Source organism: Bactrocera tryoni, chromosome 1 (genome assembly GCF_016617805.1).
Source record: "Bactrocera tryoni isolate S06 chromosome 1, CSIRO_BtryS06_freeze2, whole genome shotgun sequence".
NCBI classification, from domain to species: Eukaryota; Metazoa; Arthropoda; class Insecta; order Diptera; family Tephritidae; genus Bactrocera; species Bactrocera tryoni.
In genome coordinates, this window is record NC_052499.1 from 29,790,920 (window position 1) to 29,813,698 (window position 22,779).

Here is a 22,779-nt window from a genome sequence, read left to right on the forward strand (position 1 = left end):
GTTCACATATTTAAGTTGTGTTGTCGTGTACAATTGTTTTTAATAACTTGTAAAAACAAATACTTAAATATACGGGATAATACTAAGGCACTTCAGTAACTGGACAATCGCAAAAGTTTGTGTTGCAAGTCTTCCACTTACAAGAAACTAGAAAATTTACAACACTCACCAGAAATGCCTTTCGCTAACTGTTATGTTATATTTCTATGTTTAACACTTATGTTATGCTTGTTCCTTAGAATTCAACATAATAACGGAGGCTTTGTACTCTTGCCGATAATTAGACCACAATCATTCATTTAGTTGCTTTTAGATTCTTAGCAGTTCCGAAAGCGCCCAATGATTCTGATCGGCCAACCATACAAGTTGAAGATCCACCGCTACGACACCCAGTTCACTTAGATAATATATAGTAGTATACATATGTATATCTTTTATTATACTTATTGGCAGTGAACTCTGCTATCTCTAGCTTTTCGTCGGCAGGAAGCGGTGGCGATATCGGGTTTCCCGAAAAGTTGTTTGTTATAACACCGAGGGTATTTTTGAAGATTGTCGAAATTGTCCTTTCATAACTATCAGCAATAGGTGATGCATCACGCCACTTAAGCTTTCTAAAATTTTCCATGTAACCTTAAACTCAAAAGAGCGTCTGCGATCGATTTGTTGAGAATCATTTATAAATAATTGCACATCTATTATTGTTGTGATTTTGTAGTGGCATGACGCAATGATCAAGTATTGTCGAGGTGGAAGTCAAATAGGGGTCAATCAGATTATATACGTAGATCAGACTATTCTTCTTTAAAAATGATGCTTTCGCTTAAAGTATAAAGTATTTGAAATCTTTCTCAGCACATAAATAACTGTTTCAGAGAAATTAGGTTCCTGTCGAATTCTTCGGTTAAGTCTTCAGATTGGGTTTTACGGCGAGTTTCCTTCAACAAGAGGTAAACATTCTTTCCAAGTTAAAAAAATAAACATTTAAATTATTGTAATATTAAGTTTTTTTCTGTTCAGTAACCTGGCAGATGTTGTGGTCCAGTTGGGTTTCCTGTTATGTTGAAACACCCGTTATTCCCGTCATTTTTGTGTGCACTCGTGTACATACATACGAGCATCTCACGTATCTTCAGAACTACTAAAACAAACATACATATGTACATTCATACATAAGTATATGGACAGACAATTTATATGTATAGAAAAAAGTAAGGAATTTAGAATAAAACATTAATATACTTAATATATTGAAGTTGGTTGACATTAACGGAATATTGAATTAAAAATTAATCTAAACAATTAAAAAACACATTCGTAAATCAATGTAAACTTAACGAGTTAAATGCATAAATGTTTAAACAAATACCTTTGCTGCTGAATCTTAATCAAACAAGCTAAACAACAACAAATAAAATAACCATATTAAACAAACCGTTAAATTTTAAATAACATTTATTGCATTGATATTTTACCGGAACCAAGATGAATATATAAATATACAAATACATACAAACAGTTGTAAATTGAAGCCATAGCCGGGCAAAAGAAAATATTTGAAAATAATTGAAAATATTTAAAGTTTCTAACAGAAAAATAAACGGTTGTTTTCTAATTTTCTATGAAGCATACATTTGATATCATCATTTTATTGGAACTTTTAAGACTTTACATAAAGAAATTAAAACAAAAATGCAAATTTAAACGAGCAAAGACTTGCAAAAAAAAATAAATCATAAGCAAATAATTATGTACAATTGTATTGAAAATTGTATTAATTAAGTACGCATGTATGTAAATTTGTAATTTTTAACGGTAAAATCACTTACTTAAGGATTTTCGTGTGTGGCAAAGTTCAAAAGCAGTTTCGAAGTACTTCTACATATTTGTACTCATGTTTTTGCGCATTTTGTATTCGAAATCGAAAATCTCACTCCACAAAAAAAAGCTATTTTCTTATTTTTCACTTCACTTCACTTTATGTACATATGTACATATATACAAATCTCTATCTAGACTTTTTTCTAAAGCATACTTACCTGCTAACTCGAGCCTCTCTTCATTTGCTTTGAGAACCTCAGTGCTTGCACGTACATACATATCTGAACTTTTGTGTCCGCTTTCACTTGCACTGCTAACGGTATTGGCATGAGCCTCAAGAAGAGCTGCTTGAGCTTCCAAACTCTCAATACACGTACAACTTAAAGCATTATATGGAGTACTTACACCAACAACAGTGAGCAACAATATATCTATGCACACACATACATACATATGTATATAAGAGTGCACATATGTATGTACTTTGAGCTACATACATTTGTATATACATACATATTATGTACAAATGGCGGTTTTCAGCAGCAACAGAGGAGTTGAATTTACCGTTAAGCCGATATACAATATACAAACTGGAGAAATACCACAAAAAATAATAATAAATATTTGATATTTTCGATGTGAATTTATTGCATTCATTTTGTGTATGTATTTGTAATGTAATTAGTTGGTATTGTACTTAATAAGAAGTAATGTAATGATAGGCGATGCGTTAATGCGTTAATTAATAATCTCACTTAGTACATACATACATATGTATGTATGTGCACACATACATATTTACTTACTATCTATTTTAAAGAAGCCGAACGGATTTGACGAAATATATGTATGTAAATCGGTGATTAAGTTATTATTGTTGTATTGTATAAAAAATAAATTAAGTGTTGTTATATTCTACATACAAACAAACATTTACTACTTATATGGTACATACATACATACATGCTCGCACACATGGAGAATACATTGATTAATATGTACCTAGACATGTGCTTATGCAATTGTATATTTGGAGCGTTTTGATAAAATTGCAATCTACCATGTCAGTTCAGTTGAGAATGTGGAGTGTTGTGAGGAGACGTGAGTGAAATAAGTTTTGACTGCTGAAATTTAAAACTAATAAAAGCACAAGTGATTTGGAAAGTGATTACGGCGGCTGCTTACTGTAAGAACCGGTGAAATATTTAATAAAAAATATATTAATTGAGTTGATTTGTTTATGATGGATTGTGCGTTTTATTTAATTATTTCACCCATTTAGAAAAAGAAAAACAAGAAAAAACTTTAATTTCGGTTGCACCGAACTCTTCACAAATACAAAATATCATTCATGTATGTATGTATATACATGTACATATACAAGTACTGTGCCCAAAAAATAAGGTGACATTGTATTTATTTTGAAAATTCTTTATTTATTCTTCCAAATCAATTTCATACCCTTCAAAGTACTCCCCTCCCGATGCAATGCACTCATGCCAACGGATTTTCCAATCTTCGAAACACTGGTTGTAGTCACTTTCCGGGATGGCCTTCAGTTCCGTCTTCGCTGCGGCTTGAATCTCCTCTATCGTATAAAAACGGTGTCCCCGGAGGTCTTTTGAGCTTGGTGAACAGCCAGAAGTCGCACGGCGCCGGATCAGGTGAATACGGTGGTTGCGGCACGATATGGGTTGAGTTTTTGGCGAAATGATCACGAATTACGAGGGCATAAAAATCAAGAATTGTCTTTCCACAATTCCGGCCTTTTTAGGCGGATAGCGTTACGCAAACGACGCATAACGTTCAACAAATGTTCCTTGCTGACTGATTGACCGGTTGGAAGGAATTCATAATGCACAACACCACGATAATCGAAGAAAACAGTCAACATGATCTTGATTTTTGAGCGACTTTGGCGCGATTTTTTTGGTCTCGGCTCTCTTTTGACACGATATTCGCTCGATTGATCGGTTGTTTCAGGGTCGTAAGCATAGATCCAAGTCTCATCGCCAGTTATAATGCATTTCATGACACCCTGGTAGTCGGAAAGCATCGTTTCACACACTTCAACGCGACGCATTTTTTCCAAAAAATTCAATGTTTTCGGTACTAGTCGAGATTTGACGCGCTTGAGGCCTAAAACATCCTTCAAAATGGTATTGGCTGAGCCTTTCGATATGCCAACTTCATCAGCAAGGCCTCTAATTGTTAATCGATGGTTTCTCAACACCAAATCTTTGATTTGTTGAACGTGAGCTTCGTCGGTTGAGGTTGATGGTCGCCCTGGACGCTCTTCGTCTTCGACACGTCCACAGCCGGCTTGGAACTCACTATACCACTTGTAAACATTTTTTTAGACATAGCCTCATCACCAAAGGCTTTCTGCACCATCCTCAACGTATCCGTAAACAAAATTTAATGCAAATTCTTTGCTCAACAAATTTCGACATCGCAAAAAACGAAAAACTCACTTTTAGCAGCTCACAAAACGTATCTCAAACACTAATGAATATTTTGACATGAAATTTGACATAAATGTGACTGACAGTATTACCAACCTAAAAAAAATAATTCTCCAAATCCTTCGACGCGCGCAGTATAAATTCAAATGTATGTATGTATATAGGGCACTACAAAGGCAGACCGATAGGGACAGCAAACGACGCCATATTTTTTACCTGCTCTTTTGACATTTCTCTTCAGTAAGGCTTGCAATTTCTTCATAGAAGATATACGATTCAACAACGAGTCGAAATTATTATAATTTATTACCGAAATTCGGTGTCAGTGGCCTTAACTTTAAGAGAGAGTTTTTCAATAGGAGCGCTACAAAATTTTTTTAAACAAAACAAAAACGGTTTGGGATATCAATGAAATTCTTTTTTTTTGTGAAAATACATTCGTACGTACTCCGTGAGTCACCATTGCATCGCGAAAAAATTACGGTTTGGTGCGGTTTATGGGCCGGCGGCATCATTGGGCCGTACTTCTTCCGTGATGATCAAGGCCGGCACGTTACTGTGAATGGGAATCGCTACCCCTCAATGATAACCGAAAATTTTTGGCCCGAATTGGATGATATAGACTTGCACAATATGTGGTTCCAACAGGACGGCGCCACAAGCCACACAGCGAATGTCACAATCGATTTATTGAAAACAAAGTTTGGTGAAAAATTTATCTCACGAAATGGCCCAGTCAATTGGCCGTCTCGGTCGAGCGATTTGAAGTTGTTGACTATTCCCTGTAGGCTACGTCAAGTCTATGGTCTATGCCAACAAGCCAGCGACATCCTCGTTACTGAAATTATGTAGAGAGAAAACATTTGCTTCTTTTCGGACCAGCAAACAGTCTCGAATTCTTAGTGAATTGTTGGCTGGCTCCTTATCTTTAGTTCAGTCTTTGCGCGGCTGAGATTAATTTGAATGATCTTCATTCTTCAGACTACTCTCCAGAAGTGCGAGTTGCCCAATCACACCTCTCCCAAATTGATCCTCTTCTAGCAACGGATCGAGACTGAAGACAGATTCGTGGATTGACGATGGCTTTGTTTGTGCCACTGAGAGCAATGAGAGATATTTATTTATGAGAATAAATAGTTCTCTCAAACCTGATCACCCTTCAGTCATAAATTTGGACGAATTGTAGTATTGCATAATTTCCTCTATTTCTTCAGTGGTGAGCAGCCATATGGCTCACCAATCTTCTAGCTTACTCCAGTACGCTGGCATGATCAGATTCCTGATCAGTCGGTCCGACTTCAGATTTCTTTTATTAACCGTACAAATGCTGGCGATTCCGTTCGTACCTCAGCCATTCTTACGTTACCAATTGGGTGGCTTCTGCCGAATCTCACTTGTTTACTATCTACAATGCCGATTTTGTCGCCCCAAGCAGTGACTCACCCGGAACACTGTTCGATTTACTTTTCTTTTGGATCCCCACTCAGGGCCGCTATCTTTCTCTTGGCAGGTAGGCACCTTTAATGATCCCAAGGGTATTTCTGCTACAAAGTCAAGGCGCCCTAATGGGGAAGGGCGGGCAGAGCCGACCAGCGCAAAGAGGGAATCCTCTAAAATTACAGCAGAAGGTGCAAACCTAAACCAAAAATTTAAGTCATAAAAAAATTACGTGTCAAAGACGAGATAAAAAATCCGTTAGAATTTTTACCGGCCGTGAAGGCCTACATCTCTTGGAAATACAGGAATTACTCGCTAGCTAAAATTTACAAATACAACAGATCACGAAACACGGAGGGACGTTATCGAGAGTTGATAAAAGGTACATTAGCCAAAAAAAAAATTTAACAAAGAAGAAAACACGTTAGCTTCGGCGAAGGAAATAAAAAAGTTTTTCATAAAAAGACTTAGTACGGATTGGTCTTGAGCGGAGATTATGTTATCAAAAAATGCGGCACTCATGCCTCATTCGATTTCATTTTATGTAGCCCACCAACATAATTTTACACTTACACGCATTATTTATCTCTTGTGGATTTTCTGAAAAGGTGTATCATTTAGTTGACCTCTTGCTGTAAAATTAGTAAAATTATTGCTTTGTGAAAGGGTGTTTTAACCAGGAAGAAAATTGAGTATTTTTCAAAACAAGGAAGTTTGTTGTCTTTTGTAACAAAATTAGAAGAGATAGCATCACTTTTATATCAAATACTGAAGAACGATTGGATGAGATATCATGAACCTTGGTTAGTATTTTTTATATATATTTAATACATACAAGTATATGTATATATTGTTGTTTAAAGGTTAAGAAGGACAGGGTTTTTTCTTAGACGCCATCTCTCGGTCAGAAAAAAGGACTTTTCAGCCAATGTGACATTGACTTCAGGTGTACGAACTAACTTCATCTTGGGTCTTGAATCACAAATCTGCTCAAATATAATTGAGGACCCAATGCGAGGATTTATAGGGCGGGAATGTGGGTAGCTATCACTTTCAACAGCTGTGTGAGTGCTCGCTCGAGGGAACCAAACAGGCGGCAGAACACAACAAACACACTCATGCTTAAATATCTGGATGTTGTGGCTGTGGCAGCGCAGAGGAGCGACAGTAAGCTTGTATAAGTATGTATGTTAGATATTGGCCACATTCGCTGTAATGGCGAACATATACAGCCAACACACACTAACCCAAAGACCCACATTTTGCGGTGTAAAGTGCCACGATGGCAACCATGACAACGAAACAAACGAGCGCAACAGTCGCAGGCAGCCGGTTTTGGTGGAACCGCATCAACAACAGTACTTTGGAGACATTCAACGGAAACGGTTGTTTGCGAACGAAAGAAAAGTGACAGTGGAATACTCTTCGTCGTTTAACACGGACATGAAGGGGATTTTGACTCGTAAATTTGCGAACGCGAGTGTGTGAGAGCATTAATTAATGCTCTTGAAAATCAATTAACAGCTGCTTATTTAAAGCCACAATCCCATTTAATTACGGTGTAAGAGATTGCAATCAGTTAAAACTAATTGCCATTTGGCAATAAATGTTTGGACGAAGAACGAGCTCACAGCAAATGATACGGTTCTAAAACACCACTAAATTATTTATTCAGATTGTGATCAATAGTCGAGTGTTTCAAAAATACAGTTGAACACCTTTAGGTGTTTTTTTAATTTGCTAATGGTGTCCAGTAAATATACATACATATGTATTTGAGTGACTGAGTGATGTACCTAAGTGTGCTTTATTAATTTTTAAGATTTTAATAATAATCATCATAGATCCAGAACCAAGGGCAAACGTGTGGATAAATATACATATCACTTTTGAGCCTCAACCGATTGAAATGAAACTGTAAGTGTCTAGCAATTTGTTTATAAGTTATTAAATACAAAAAAAAAATAGCTTCCATCTTGCTTCACCACGATGTTTAAGTTTTTACTTAAGTCGTCTGCATGGATCAGGATTGCAAAGTTTTGCTTGAGGGCTTCTGACCGATCGAAACGAAGTTATATTGTCGAAACACATCCCTTGGGAGAAGTGTTAGTATCAACAAGCCAGCAGCACGATTTGTCCTACGTTTTATTTCAATTTTAATATGCATAAGTAGGTACATATGTTTATATGCCTCAGATGAAAATTTCATTTTATTGGGATAGGACTTGGTTGAGATGGGATTACACCCATTTTGACCTGTGTTAAAAGGTGAAATAAAGCAAGGTGTGAGATGTGAAATTTGATCCGAAAGATGCCAGTGCTTTTGTCAATTTTTTAAACAATTATACCAAACACCATATTTCAGCGTTTTCTTTAATGTTTTGAAAATAAATTTGAAAAGGATTGTCTTTTCATCAAGTGTATGAACTAAACGTTGTTTTTTAGACATGCGTTTTCAAGAGGAAATAAAACGTATATAATTTAATGTTATGACCAAGAATTTAAGCTTTATTAAATATAGGAGTTTTCCATTATATTTTAAAAATGATTTCGTGCTAGTGAGCGTTGCAGCAAGCTCGCATAAATTCCAACCGAGAGGCAAACATTTCGATCACTTTCTGCACCAATTGCGGTCGTATGTCAGCAGTAAAGAACAAGAAATATGCACCAATGAGTTCCTTTGCCCATAAACCACATCAAACCGCGACTATAAACATTGGATTGTGGATAATTGTCACTCTAAATGCGACAATTTCGTTCATTAACCTACCAATTCAACCCAAATTGAGCTTCTTCGTTGAACGAAAATGAAAAAAATTGAGTGTGTTCATTATAAAATGCCAAACCGCATTGAGTATACATACATACATATATCAAGTAACAGCTTTAAAAAAGGCCAAATCTGAAAAAATATTTGCCTTATTGAAAAGTAAACGCCTAAAAACACCCTGTAGTTATTATTTAAGAAAATACAATACAGCTTAGAATGTTCATAAAGAATTCTTAAAAAATTTGTATCAATGGTGTTGCCAAAGCTAAGTCATTGAACATCATTTGCTGAGAAGTGCTTGTACATTTTTTCAATGTTATTGCAGAATTTAATCTCACTTTCTTATGTCTAGTACCAGGGTGCATATATTTAAAATATTTCAAAATGTGTTCACTATTCTAATTCGTCACAATATTACTTAGCTAATGTTCGGTCTTTCTTTGATATTTTGCGGTGCTTTTGTTTTTGTCGGGTCTTAATCCGCTGCGAGCCGCTTGATCATGTTGGAAAGTCACTCGGTCGTTTGAGATCAACAAATCACCTGGCGAGTGTTGAACACCTTTCATTTGTGCAATTACATAAATATACTTGGGAGACTAATTTTGTATGGAACAGGGAGCTCGGGCAACTACAGCTTCGTGCAAACATTTATGAACGTGTTTATTATTTCGCGTCACAATATTTATTGTAGGTTACTGAGTTTCCAAAAGAATTTCGTGTTCCACACGTTTTCTATAAAAATATTCGAACACACGTTTGTATGTTTGTAAATCGCAGTAAAAACATTAAATTGCAACCAAATTTTATACTCAGCCGTCTATATATAGAGCAGTGTTTATACTCGTAACCTGGAAGCCAGCGTCGTGGAAGACACACACACACACATACACATGACATATTGATGAACATCTGTGTTCTAATGGCTGTAAATTGTTGCTGAAATGTTCAAATTCATTATTCGTGTTTTTTAATAAATATCTACATATGTACATATGTACACATACATAAATAATTGGCAAATATTTCTAAAATATTTTGAGTAGGTGAAAATTTGTAGAACTAAAGAGTCATGAGATTTATGCATTCAGTTAACGAATGCTGCAGGAAATATGAATTTCCTAAAACTGCGCGTAGTAAAACAGTTTGCAGGTAGGCGCGTGTGTGTTTATATATGTATATGTGCATAAGTATAACGGTTTTTATGTGCGCCTAAAACACATAAACACGTTCACGCACGCAATTTTGCTTATTGGAGCTTGACGGCTTTTACATTTTATGTCATCATTTGCCTTAATGGAAGATTAAATACGATTGTTTGGGCAATTAAATCGCTCTGATATACCAATTAGTTGTTCAGCAGAATCTTAAAGACCACGAATTCATGTACGTAAATATGTACAGAAACCATGCACTATTTCTTAAATTTTAGCGCGAGACTTACGGTTAGAGTTAGGTACGGTAATATCGTCCCAGGTCGATAAAGGTCTTAACTAATGAAAACCCCACTGGCTCTTCTCTCGAGGGACACCATTGCCAAAAGGGTCAGCTTCCCACAGCACTTTAAATTTACCCTCGGCAGTAAAGCTGAATGAAGTAAGTACGCTTGACCTAGTGCTAAGGCATAGCACTATTAAGTGAAGGCTCTAAAACATTGGAAGGCATTGGTGCAGGTGTCGCAGGACGCATTTAAAACTTCCCACATTTACTATCTATCGAATGGAAAGTAGAGCCATAGTTAGCGATAGTTCAGCGACACCTAATGTGATCTCAGCTGATGATTATACTTGTATCACTATTGGACTGCCTGGAACGCCTGAGTAGCCTATCAGTTTGCAAACAAATGCACCTCATCTGGATGCCAAGTCACAAGGGGGTGGCCTGAAATGAACTGGCTGATGAGGTTCCCGCTCTGCAGTTGTTCCAGGATGGTTGGACCGGAGCCGTGCATTTCGGTTGGTCTACAACTCACAGCATGCGGCAGGCGAAGTTGCTAATGGATGGTTACAACCCCACTAGGTTTAAATGAGGAATTAAGCTATCTAGAGACAAATCCTGGTTACTTATGGCATTTTACACTGGATACTGTAGGCTCAAGAAGCACCTACTTACCCATGGGTATACCCTTTTGTGCAAACTGCCGGTTTCCGCGAGCACCAGATGCTAGACTGCACAGCAGCATCAAGTTCTTTGGATCTATGTATTCGAATAGGGATCACATAGCCTCAATAGCACCCAGAAGGACTCTGAAATCTGTCAGTGTACTGTGATTCGTTGTAACATAAGGGAAGCCACAATGAACCTTAGGTCGCGATGAAAGGCTCATTTTATGTCTATCTGTTTTCTATCTAGCACGGTCTATCTCAAAGTAGACATTCGCACAGGCAGCTTCAGTCAATATGTGATGTAATGTTTCCAATATCATACGAGTAGTGAAGGGTTCAACGTATTTTAGGTAGCTTTCGAATGGCTATCAATGCAACAGATACTTATGTATGAGAGGATGTCCTTTTTGGGCTTGGAAACCACGAATCTATTGGGAGGAAACAATTACTACTACCCATATTTCAGCCCTAGGGCTCTTCTAGTATTATGAACTCTCGGCTAACATTTCTTTCATTGGAAAGTTTGTCACATACATATGTACATATTTATTAACGCAGGATATTGGTCTCATATGTACAGCTGGTATATGAGTATCATACCTACATATTCACCACCCCCATAAAGAACGTTATTTTTTATCAAACCTTCAAAAATTACAGCATATGTATTTTGTCCTCAAAAGGTGATAGTCATTATTACTTGGCAGGTTTCCCATCATTAAATGGGGAATTAATGTCTAACGCGATATAAGCAACTTGATTTTATTAGGCACCTGGAAACAACTATTAAATAAATTAGTCTAAAATAATACTCAGCGGACAATGGCTTCGCGATTTGCTTAGCCCTTTGCTCAGCTTAATTTGGGGACAGCTTAGGTCATTGTGGTTGTGGCCTACCGATTTTCGAAAATGCATTTAGTTCCAATGACTAAACCAAATTTTCTGTCAAGACTTTTCTCCTGATATTTACAACTATATCAAGATTGTGGAATCAGAAGTGTGTCTATAAATACCGAGTAGGTAGTTACTGCTTCAAATCTTTGAAATAACAGAAATTTGTTCGTCAAGTTCATTGATTGCGCCGTAACTTCATTAATTTCATAACAATGAGTTTCAAATACATATATTAGTTCAAGCACCAATGGTTGGTGACAGTGACATAAATAATGCGTTTACTTCCTTCAATAACAGCTCAAAGCCCATTAACTATTGGAGGGCAATAAATTCGAGATTTAGGGTAAATAACGTGCAGATACGACTTTATTATACAGGGTGCACAAAGTTTTAAGGCGGTATATAAAAGTCAAAAAACTTTGCAGAGAAAAAAAATATTCTTTTTTATTTGATTAGTTTTGTTTAATTTGTCGCTTCACAAGAATTTTTTTAATTAGATTTTAAAATCATCATTTAAGGGATCTGTCATCCTTTTTAATGTGAAAGAAAACTATACAGTCTTAAAAAAGTTATAAATGGTAGAATAATACAATTTTTTTTTTCTTTATCTTCACCTTCGTAGGGTCATGTTTTGGTAGTAACAATGGAATCATATGCTTGTCCAAATTGTCTTGTTTGATACAAGACCTATATGTTGATGCATCAGTTTATATGGTATAGTTGTCCGACCAGAACAATTTCTTCGTAGATTACACCATTGCCTTGGACGATAATCCGTGACAAGTTTCATGATGACATTTTGTCAAATGAAATAGCTTTCCAAGCACTTGATTCCGATCGTTCAGTTTGTTACTGCAGTTATATGATATAGTATGATCCAATATTGGCTTTCCGATAAATGAGCACCAAGGTGAAAAAACGATGTGTCCAAAATTTCAGGATCGCAATCTCAAAAGAACTAGTTCGCTTATATACAGGAGGAATATCAGTCACGCTGATCATTTAAATATAGGTATGTATAGTTTATAGGGCCTCCGACATTCCTCTTTGGGTGTTACAAACATCGTGGCAAACTTAATATACTCTGTCAAGGCGTAATAGTACTTATTCTTAGTATATCTGTTAACCTAATCTTCATAACCTAATCATATATCATAGTGTCCTTACCGTTTTGGATACTCTACTTGCTTACCCACTGCAACCTAAAGCCTTTTAAATTTTCAATGAAACTCGAAGTACTTGCTTTCTTCAAGAATTTTCACGAAATCAACCGTGCATAAATGGTTGCACGAAATGTTACATATATATAGTTTCCTACAGGTTTCTGAACAGGGTATATTAAGTTTTTCACGAAGTTTGTAACCCCCAGAAGGAAGCGTCGGAGACCCTATAAAGTATACATATATGTATATAAATGATCAGTATGTTGAGCTGAGTTGATTTAGCCATGTCCCTCTGTCTGTCTGTCTGTATATATACGGATAAATAAGGATAAAGTAGTAAATTCTTATAAGGAACTATTCAAAACTCCACTATGACATTGTTATTAAGACCCCCATTTGCTTGAAATGTTGTCTTGCTAGTGCAGGATAAGTGCACAAGACATGCTCTATTGTTTCCCTGGCGCTTTGTTTTTGATGTTTCCTCTAGTCATCTCGATCTGTCAGCCCCATTCTGCAGGCAGGTGCCACTGCCAGACCTTTACTTCTGATGTATTCCTGCCTTTTTTGTAATTTTTGTGAAATTCCTCTCAACTGCCCAGTTTGTGCTGAAAGTTTCTTGAAGCAAGACACAAAGTTTGTTCGTTACATTTTTGAAAACTAAAAGATTAATTTTTAAGTACTAAAATCAAGTAAATTATAGAAGCTTTGAGCTTTTTACCTTTTGTTAAAGTTCTTCGAAAAAGCTGGGACAGAAAAATTTTATCACTTCTCTCTACAACCAGAAAATATCACCTTGACGAGATGTATTGCAAGTTTCTCTCAAAAATAAAAAGCTACTCAAAAATTGTTTACCAAACTAAATCATTCTACGAGACGAAAAAGATAAATGAGAATTGTTTAAAAACTCCCACAGTCACTCCATCAACCCACACCATCTACACGTTTTCAGACCAATTCTCATAATTGTTTCTGCCAGCAATAACACACATGTTCAGATCATCGTTGCCTTCATTACGCATCAATTTAACACCTCGCTCCTGCGCGCGAATCTTCAATCGAAATGTGGTTTGTAAAACTTTTTAATAGCTAATAAAGTAGAAGCTAAAGCGCCCCAAGTGATTACCGTAAAATGATACTCATAAAAGCGCAAAACTACAAACGTCCGCGAAGGCTAGATAAGAAATGGCATATAGGAATCAATTTCTTTGCCGGAAACACTTGAGTATTCTTCGAGCAATATTTTGTGCTGAGACCAAACAAAAAATATGTGTGCTTTTATTAGACTTGTCTAAGCACTTATAATGCAATTTCATTGATTTAGGTTACGACCTACGAACGGGAAACAATCCATTGGCGCGCAGCATCAGCGTAACAGAAAGCGAAACATATACAAAAACATCAACAAATAGTGGGAAAATATAATAATTGGGAAAACAAATTTGCAATACAAATTGCTCAAGTTTGAAGAGATCAAAATTGTAATATTTATTTACGGAACAGCAGCCAGCAGCACGAACTTAGTCATCTGAAATGGGTGGAACTATGCAGTAATACCAGATGTCAAAGTGCTGTTAAATTGGGTTATTTCGCCTCTGAATTTATAGTATGTTGATCGCACAATTTGCGCACTTATTGCAAATTTTATTCAATGTCATAATATTAACGTACTGATGAATTATGCCCCTCGCCTTTCGAATGAACCCGCATACAATACTTGTAGATGCGTGCAATGGACTTTGAAAACCTTGAACTGTTGATGAGAGATCGAGAGATATAGCCTTGTTATTAACTCAGCGCGGGTGTGATGCGGGTTAAGTCCATGTTGTTGTGTTTGATAACATTTTAAATAACATTGCGCAATGTTTTTGTGTTTTCGAACTATAATTTCAAGACCACTCACAAGGGCAGTTTCTAAGTTTATTAACTTCTCAACGTTCTATCAGTTTAATGCTGAAAATATGCTGTCTTATTTTCCTTTCGGCTGTAACCATTTTAGTGAGCGCTTCCTTTCATAGTTAGCGGCATCTGGAAGCACCGAGTGTAGCCAAGACTTCTGCTCCTTACCTGCCCTGATGAGAACTTTCTTTTTCCTGACCATCGTAGTAGCAGCTGAACTGATTTGTCCTCACAGCTGAAGATTGTATATCATTTATGAAGCACCTTAACCGGCACTTTGCTAATGCGCAAGTTGCCTGAACATTTGTTGAAGTCCTAAATAGCCTAGTTGGAAGCTGTAGGAACTAATTTTATGTAGGGGACCAAAGTAGCACTTCTTGTCGAGATATATTCTTTGTGTTGGCTTCTTTGTGTTTGGTGTTGGGGCAGGTTGAAACCTGCGACTGATTATTTGAAATAATTCAATCTTTCTACTAGGTCAGTAGAACTCATATTTAGCCTACAGGAGTCCTTTGCCATTATCTGTTGAATCGTTTGATGCTCCTGATCCTTTAGTCTTTAGTGTAATGACTACTCCTTGTTTCTGACTCAAAATTTTTCGCAAACAGTAATATTGAATTTAAGTCCAGCTATAAGTTATAGACTTATACTGCGAACGAAAAAGAAACTATGTATGACTTATTTCAGTTTCTTTGAAATGACGCGACCTTACGATTAAAAAAAAATAGTTATACATAGTTTGCAAGCCAATTCTTTCATGTATTACAACACAGAAGCATATACATATTTTCAAACATGCTTCAACTTGATATCAAATTTTTTTCATGTTCTACACCCCAAACTCTGACTTCTCTGATACTACCCTAAATTTAGTACCCTGCCTTAGCAAAATCAACTTTACTCTTTTTTCCACTGGTGTCCTTTTCATCTGCATGGATTTCTTAAATACATTCTGTCAAGAAAGCATCCGGAATTTATAAATAAAACGAAAAATTTTCAATCATCATCCAAATTTATTTTATCGTCTTCAAAGTAACATCCATTTGAAGCGATGCACATGTGCCAACGCTTCTTCCAATCGTCAAAACATTTCGGGATGGCCTTCAGCTCTCGCGTCGAATTTGTTTTGATGTCTTCAATTAACTCCAAACGGTTTCCCCGAAGAGGTTCTTTGAGTTACAAGAATAGCCAGAAGCCAGAGCAATATATGTATGTGAATCAGGTGAATACGGTGCTTGCTCAATGATATAATATTTGTTGAGTTTTTGGCCAAAATTTAACACAAATACGTTAAAAAAAATTTTTAAATTCGACAAACACTACTTAGGTCGACTGTCATAAACAGCTGCTGTAAACACACTGGTCGACAGATCGGCATTATAATTAAGGACAGTTATACCAACCTACGACAAAAAATTTACTTGTATTCCATATAAGCGGGAGATGAGAGGGGGAAATAAAGAATTCCCGATACTTTCTTGACAGAATGTAAGAAGCTTAAACTCGGAAATGACTATCTATCGCATTTATCACATGCTGCTCATCTTTCCTTGAAAGTGAAACTTGAAGTTTAAGTGAGCAAAGCTGGGGGCCGATGCAAAAGGCGATAGTGATATCGAAATTATTCATGATTTTTGTAATCAAAATGCCAACTAGGCAAACAGAAAATGCAGCAGGTGAATACGGTAACCACTTCGACGATGTTCCACTCTATTATCAGTGAGCAAATTGCTTTTATCTCTGTTTCTCATTATCAATAAGCTACACATATTAACATGATATGATAAACTTTATAGGAGGGTCCATAGGCGCGCACGGTTGATTTCAGGAGGGTTTATTGTGTGTAAGGGGTTTGTGTCTTCAATCATCACATTGTGTCATACCAAATAGTTTTGGAAAGGTTAGATTTTAAGTTTCATTTAACCAAAAAAATTAAATTCGGGGAAGTTGAAAAAAAGTTACAGTTACTGGAAATTTCGAATTTTCGATTCACATTGATGAACGTTTTACAATGATGGAATAATGTCTCTAGCGGTTGAAGTTTGATTAGAAATAGGAAAAGGCTTTTTCGACTACCCAATATATACCGATTGGCATAGCTTTAATAAGTAGTTCATAAGTAAAACCCATTACGGGGTCCTGTTCACTTTTTAGAAACCATTCTACTAAACCGCGGATGGCAACAGCAATTTCAAAGAGAAGGCTAGGGCTAGATTAGGTTCGATGGCAGAACTTATCAATATAAGATGTTTGAGCATCGATTGAACCCCAAAACAACCCAGAGCTGTTACGACTGCTTCCGAAGATGTTACTGAAAGCTCGATCAATACCTGGAATGGTCCGACAAGCGAATTATTTGAACCTTATGGCTTCCTCAGGGAAGCCATGCAGGACAATATCCACAGACCTGTCTTTACAATAAGCGTTCGCCAATCTATCAGTCTCTTAAACCTTCTTAGTAAGAAAGAAGATGGAAAAAAACTTTAGTAAACTTTTGTAGATATTCCTGACATTTCAAAAATAATTCCGTGCTTTTCGATATCGCACGTTTAGGGGGTATTCTGGTCTAGAAATTTAAAAACATCTAATTTTTTTTTATATTTTCAAGGTTTAACTTTTCAAGAATATGTGTACAAGAGGATTTTTCAAAATTCAAATTATTTTAGGAGATATAGGCATTTTTCTGACCCGGGATGCAAACTGGTTCGGCCGGAACTAATCGAACAAAAGACTTTACGCGAAACTTTAAACGCGTTTTTCTCAAAACTGACTTTTTCGGAACGATACCCACGATTTCTCAGGTTCTACTGGACCGATTTACTTGAAATTTTTATAGAGTCTTCTTTATAGGCTTGTCTATGGCTGGAACTAGCCCCATTACCAAGTTTTTATTTTTATTATTTTTAAAAAATTCGAAATAGTCAGAAAAAGTGATCCAAAAAAACTTTTTTTTCAGGCAGTCGCCATTTTGTGAAAAAAAATGTTTCCCACATTTCCGTACTTCCAGCCATTCCGACATTATTCTAGATTAATAATCTTTTTTTTTTGTATGGTTTCAGATAACTATGAGGGTTGAAATCATGGGTATGGTTAGGTGGAAATTTTTAGAGACCCTCCACTTCGTCAGCTCATAATTTTTGAAACTTTTTACTTTTTTTAGTTTTTAATATTTTTCTGTACTCTTCTAAATTTAACAAATAACTAATAAAAAATGGATAGTAAAAATATTAATTGCATTTTTTTACGACTTTTTAAAAATTACCTGAAATTCATGCGTTTAGACCAGAATACCCCCTTAACGTAAAGTAACAGTCTTAAACTAGTTACAAATGGTCTAGGTTTTTAAGATAAGGCAGTAAAAGAAACTTTGCTGGGATTTCAATTTGAGGGCCGAGTTATGTACATACATTGTATGTACATACATATGTATTCAATATGGATAACTTTCTGCAGGGATTTAGTGTAGTGTTAACAGTTATTGTTGACATACATACATATGTATGTATATATGTATATATAGACGAACTAATGGCAGTACTCTACTCACTCGACTTATCTACATATCTTAATCGTGTGTACGTTCCTTATCGCGACATCAATGGCATGTGTGTTTGTTATTGTATGGCACGTAACGCCGTAAAATTCAATTTTGAATAATCAGAGTTCTACTTGACGTTACGACACCTTTCCACCTTCGCTTCACACGAACGAACGCCTTCGCTGGCGAACAGTTTATTGACGCGACGCTTCCGAGCGAGTTCAACCGCAAAGTATTTGATCTCGATTCGCAATTAATGAAATCGAAAATTCGTTGAAGTGAAACTCGAGAAGCACAAACGGAAAACAATCAAGAACAAAAAACTCAAATAAAGAAATTAAAAACGCGAGTGTTTGATATTCCAGTGAAAATGAGATTTGGCATTAATTTGCCGAGGATTATCACTGATTGCAGAGGATAAGTTGCGGCAACACGGCGCACATTTTGCGTGAGTGTGTGTGTTTTGTGTGAATTAATTGCGAGACTTCAAGAAAGATAGCGGTGAATCGCCGACGGGAACTAACGGCAACCGAGATAAAAGGTGGGCGCATCAAGCGATGGTGTCACTTCGCCGTGATTGCAGACCTAACGTTATAGCGCGCTTAGTAATTTCTAAATAAGACACCAGGCCATCATCGTGCAGTTAGAGGTGAGAGCCAAATGTAACGGTTTCTACAGCTTAAATTCGAAACGCCTTAATTCACCAATTGTAACAAGTGATCTGAAAGTGTTTGTGTATTAAACTCTGTGACATAACGGTAGTTGGGCGCGAATTTCCGCTGAAAGCGTTGATTTCGCAGCAGACTTTGTGGCCACTCCAAAGCACACACACACACAAATAGGTACTCAAAAGACTGCTCCTATGTATGTGTGTATGGGCATAATCATTGATAATTGAAATTTACAGCCGCGTATATTGTCGCTTGAATGTGTGCTAGTGTGCGTGTGTGTGTGTAGAGGGTGTAGTAAATAAACACTGGTTTGCACTTCTATGAATGGACAAAGGCAGTAAAGAGAAATTTCATAAATCAGCTTTTGGTAGCGCGAAGCATTAATTGCCTGATAAATGGAGCAATCTAGCCCGCGCTGATAGGACGGTTGTAAATATGACAAGCGAGCAGGGAGTGTAGAGTAATTTATAATTAAATGTTAGAAAACTAAAGTTAATAATTCGGTATGGAATGCAGTCTTCAAGGTCAGTTGCTAAGAAAGCGCTTCATATAATATACATACATAAATAACTCGTGTATAAATTGGTGAGTCATAAATTAACAAATCAATCTTCTACAGAACATGTACGAATGCTTAAATAAGCAAAGTACTCCCCGGTTTAGCGTATGCGCACACCTTAAGGGCCGTCCATTGATATAAAGGCGATTCCTTGGTTAACACTGATGTTATAAAAGTTGCTTCAAATACTTTTTATATACATATGTACATACCCACTATTGAAAAAATTGCCCTATTGGAAAGCAAAATGCTATATTGATTTATTCGCATAATGTAGCCTTGTCTTAAACTAAAATTCATCCAAATTCTATGGAATTTTTCGTCAAATAAAAAAGTTTACCTTACACTAACTTCATTTTGAGCGTTCAGTTTGAAAAACAGTTATATGCTATAGTGATACGATCACAACAATTTCTTCGGAGATTGCACTGTGGCTTTGGACAATAATCCGTGCCGCGTATCTCGTCAAATACAAAAGTTTTCCATACAAGGACTTCATTCCGATCGTTCTGTTTGCTATACGCAATAGTCGTCCAATATCGGTGATTTCGACTTACGAGTGTGTTTTTATTTTATATCGATATCTCAAAAACTGTTCGTTAGTTGACTAGGACCAGCGACACTTTCTTCAGGGGTCACGTGGAGAATTTCTCTTCTCAACGATAAGTAAAAGTTATAAATTTGATAGATTTTCCAGCAGATTTCTCAAAATATAGCATGGAAATTTAATTTATTGGAAAAATTCCGCGTTTGTACAAGTCTCAAAGGTTATAAAATCGTCCTTAATTTCCAAACTTTTCCAAAATATCTCGGAAATTAGTCAATGGCAAATATTTGCATATAAAAGTAATTGTAATAAAAAACTTATGTAAATTATTAAAAAAAAAGCAAATGCGCATTTAATTTGGCCCACAGTTTCTTATCATTAGGAGCGTGGGTCATAAAATAAGTTCGTATATATTTTTCAGGTTTATTGTCTGCTACCATTAAAATAAAGTTCAAAGCAAACATGTGTTAACCAGACAACCAAACAAGCCCAAAATATTTGCTGAATATTAGCTAGATACTCGGAAACACTCTTGAGCATGGGCTCAGTGCTGTCAAAAAAGGTTATTTAAATATGAAAACAATTTAAACACAGTAAGGAGATCTAAATTTGTTAGAACCGAATTCTATCTTCCCATTTATTATGCTCGCGTTTACTATATATGTGATGAAATATATGAGATATGATAAAATATATGATCCAAGTGGGGATCTACTACGATCTATTGTGATATTTCGCCTCTTCCAGAGATATGATTAGGTCCGGGGACCCCCTTATAACTCCGAGACCGGGAATTGTCCTTCGCTGGCCTTAGCATAGAAATATGTGAAGCATCTTGACCTTTAGCAGATTTGAAGAACATCAAGAGTTGTCAATACAAAAACACATTTTGCAAGTCTATACGAGTACTTGTATAACCTGATTTGGTTACATGTTTTTGTACTCGTATTTCTCAGTGGTAAAGTATGTTTCTCCCGGCTCTCATGTGAAAATATTCATGTGAAAGCCAGAACAAAATGTTTCCAGTTCACTATAATACGTATTTAAAATTAAAAGATTGTAATAATTAAAGTGGTATAACTGCTACCAAAGCCACTTACTATATTAGATTATGCTAGTTTAAAGGATTTACGAGTCAGTTCATTTGCCACTTTCTAAATTAGGCAAATCGCGAGTAAGTATATTGTATGTGAACGTTGTGATCGGATTAAAGTCGCCCTCTTGTTCTTATACAAATTTGACAATGCTTCTCAGAACCCATTCGTGCTAATTTAATGCAACCTTTGTTTATATGGTATATATGTATAACTCTTATTTTCACAAGTTTTTGATTAGGAAATTTCATGCAAATTCATTATAAACATTGATAAGCGACCTGCTACTCACAAACATATCTACTCGCTTACTTGCTTCATATTTATAGAAAGGTTACCTAAGTACGTTGCGAGTACCAGCCTATCATTGTTAACTGCTTATTCCATTAAATTCAAAATTTTAATTTTCAAGCTGTTTTTATCTACTGATTATAAGAAGTTCAAGTGTTTAATTACAGATGTTTGCGAGAATATGCTTTATTCAACCAAAAATCGGTAGTCACCTGATACTAAATGAGTACCGATTTGTGAGTTTAAAAAAACTTTGTAACTTTTTGCTTTCCGATACCAAGTATAGAAGTATTTAGACGATATTGTAACTACCAACGTGTACTTAACAGTATTTTGCGGAATCAAGCAAGTGGCTAAAGTGGTTATACAAATGAATAGCGAATCGAACAAACAACTTACAGTAATCAAAAGAAGCTGAAAAATGTATACCAATATTGTCTTCTTTAACAATTAGTTAAACAAATACAAAGAAAAAAACGCCCTAGAACCCAATGCTAATTATTGAATGACTCGCAAAGCATTTGCCGGATTTACTCAAAAAATAGTTTTTTTTTCGAAAATTCTAACTATTCTTAACCCCTTAAATTCAATGCTGCCGCTCCCTTTTTCTTATATCTCATATGACCCGAATCGGCCCATACGTAGAGTATGACATCTATCGGCATTCTGCTTAGCTCATAACCTTCTGAGATGTGCAATCAAATAAAACATTTCACAATAAAAATCATTAGGGATGCATCATATTCCTATTCTTGTCTTTCTTCATAATAGGTACATGTTTATCAATTATAATTATAAAGTATAAACATTAGCCGATTTTGATTTGACCGTCACAAGCTAATAGTTAAATCGTTGACAAATAAAACGCTCTTGGCTTAAGGGGTCCCGGTGATCTAGAACCCTCAAATTAAGGGTGTTTTCTGGATTTTTTTTAAGGTTTAAAAAAAGAGCAACCGATTTAAAATTTTTACAGTTTATTTATACACTTATGAAAAGTTCAAAAATATTTTTTTGTTAAATAAAAAAAATTTAACCATATTAAAAATGGCGTTCAAAAAAAGCTATCTTAAAAAATGACTCCCGGTGTCGTTGTTGATTTTGACTCTTCAGAACATCTGAAACATAAAAACCAAATAAATTATTAATCAGTAGAGGAGTGCAGCTTTCGCTGGAACTACAACCAAAAAAAATTGAAAATCAAAAGAATTTCACGCTATTGAAGTTCAGATTCGGAAAACAGCTACTTTTGGACGAGTTTTAAATCGAAGTTCTTAAAATTAAAATTTGATCGTAGACCCAGCGATAGATATTGATCTTATAAACACCATATTAAAATTTCAAGTGATTCGGATGAATAGTTTTTTTTCATCAACGGCACGCCGAAAAAAGTAGTTTTGAGATAAATGACGTACAAAGCATCCATTCTTTGAGCCCCTCGACCGCGCGCTACCTGCTAAAACGGCTGTAGAAGCTAAAATAATGTGAATATCCTTCCAAAAATTTTACAGTATATTCTTAAAGGACTGTACTT

At 35.9% G+C, this 22,779-nt stretch overlaps 1 protein-coding gene across 2 annotated transcripts in view; it reads left to right on the forward strand.

The window, feature by feature from the left end:
• The first annotated feature begins 7,106 nt into the window (after window positions 1–7,106).
• LOC120766517 (5-hydroxytryptamine receptor 1A-like) overlaps window positions 7,107–22,779 on the forward strand; it is a 36,499-nt gene continuing 20,826 nt past the window's right edge. Inside the window, exon 1 of one of the 2 annotated variants that reach the window (XM_040092083.1) lies at window positions 7,107–7,640. The gene's annotated coding sequence lies outside the window, so the exon portion shown is untranslated. Of the gene's footprint in view, window positions 7,641–18,400; window positions 18,736–22,779 lie in introns of those variants that run through there. The other variant, XM_040092084.1, reaches the window with a different exon arrangement.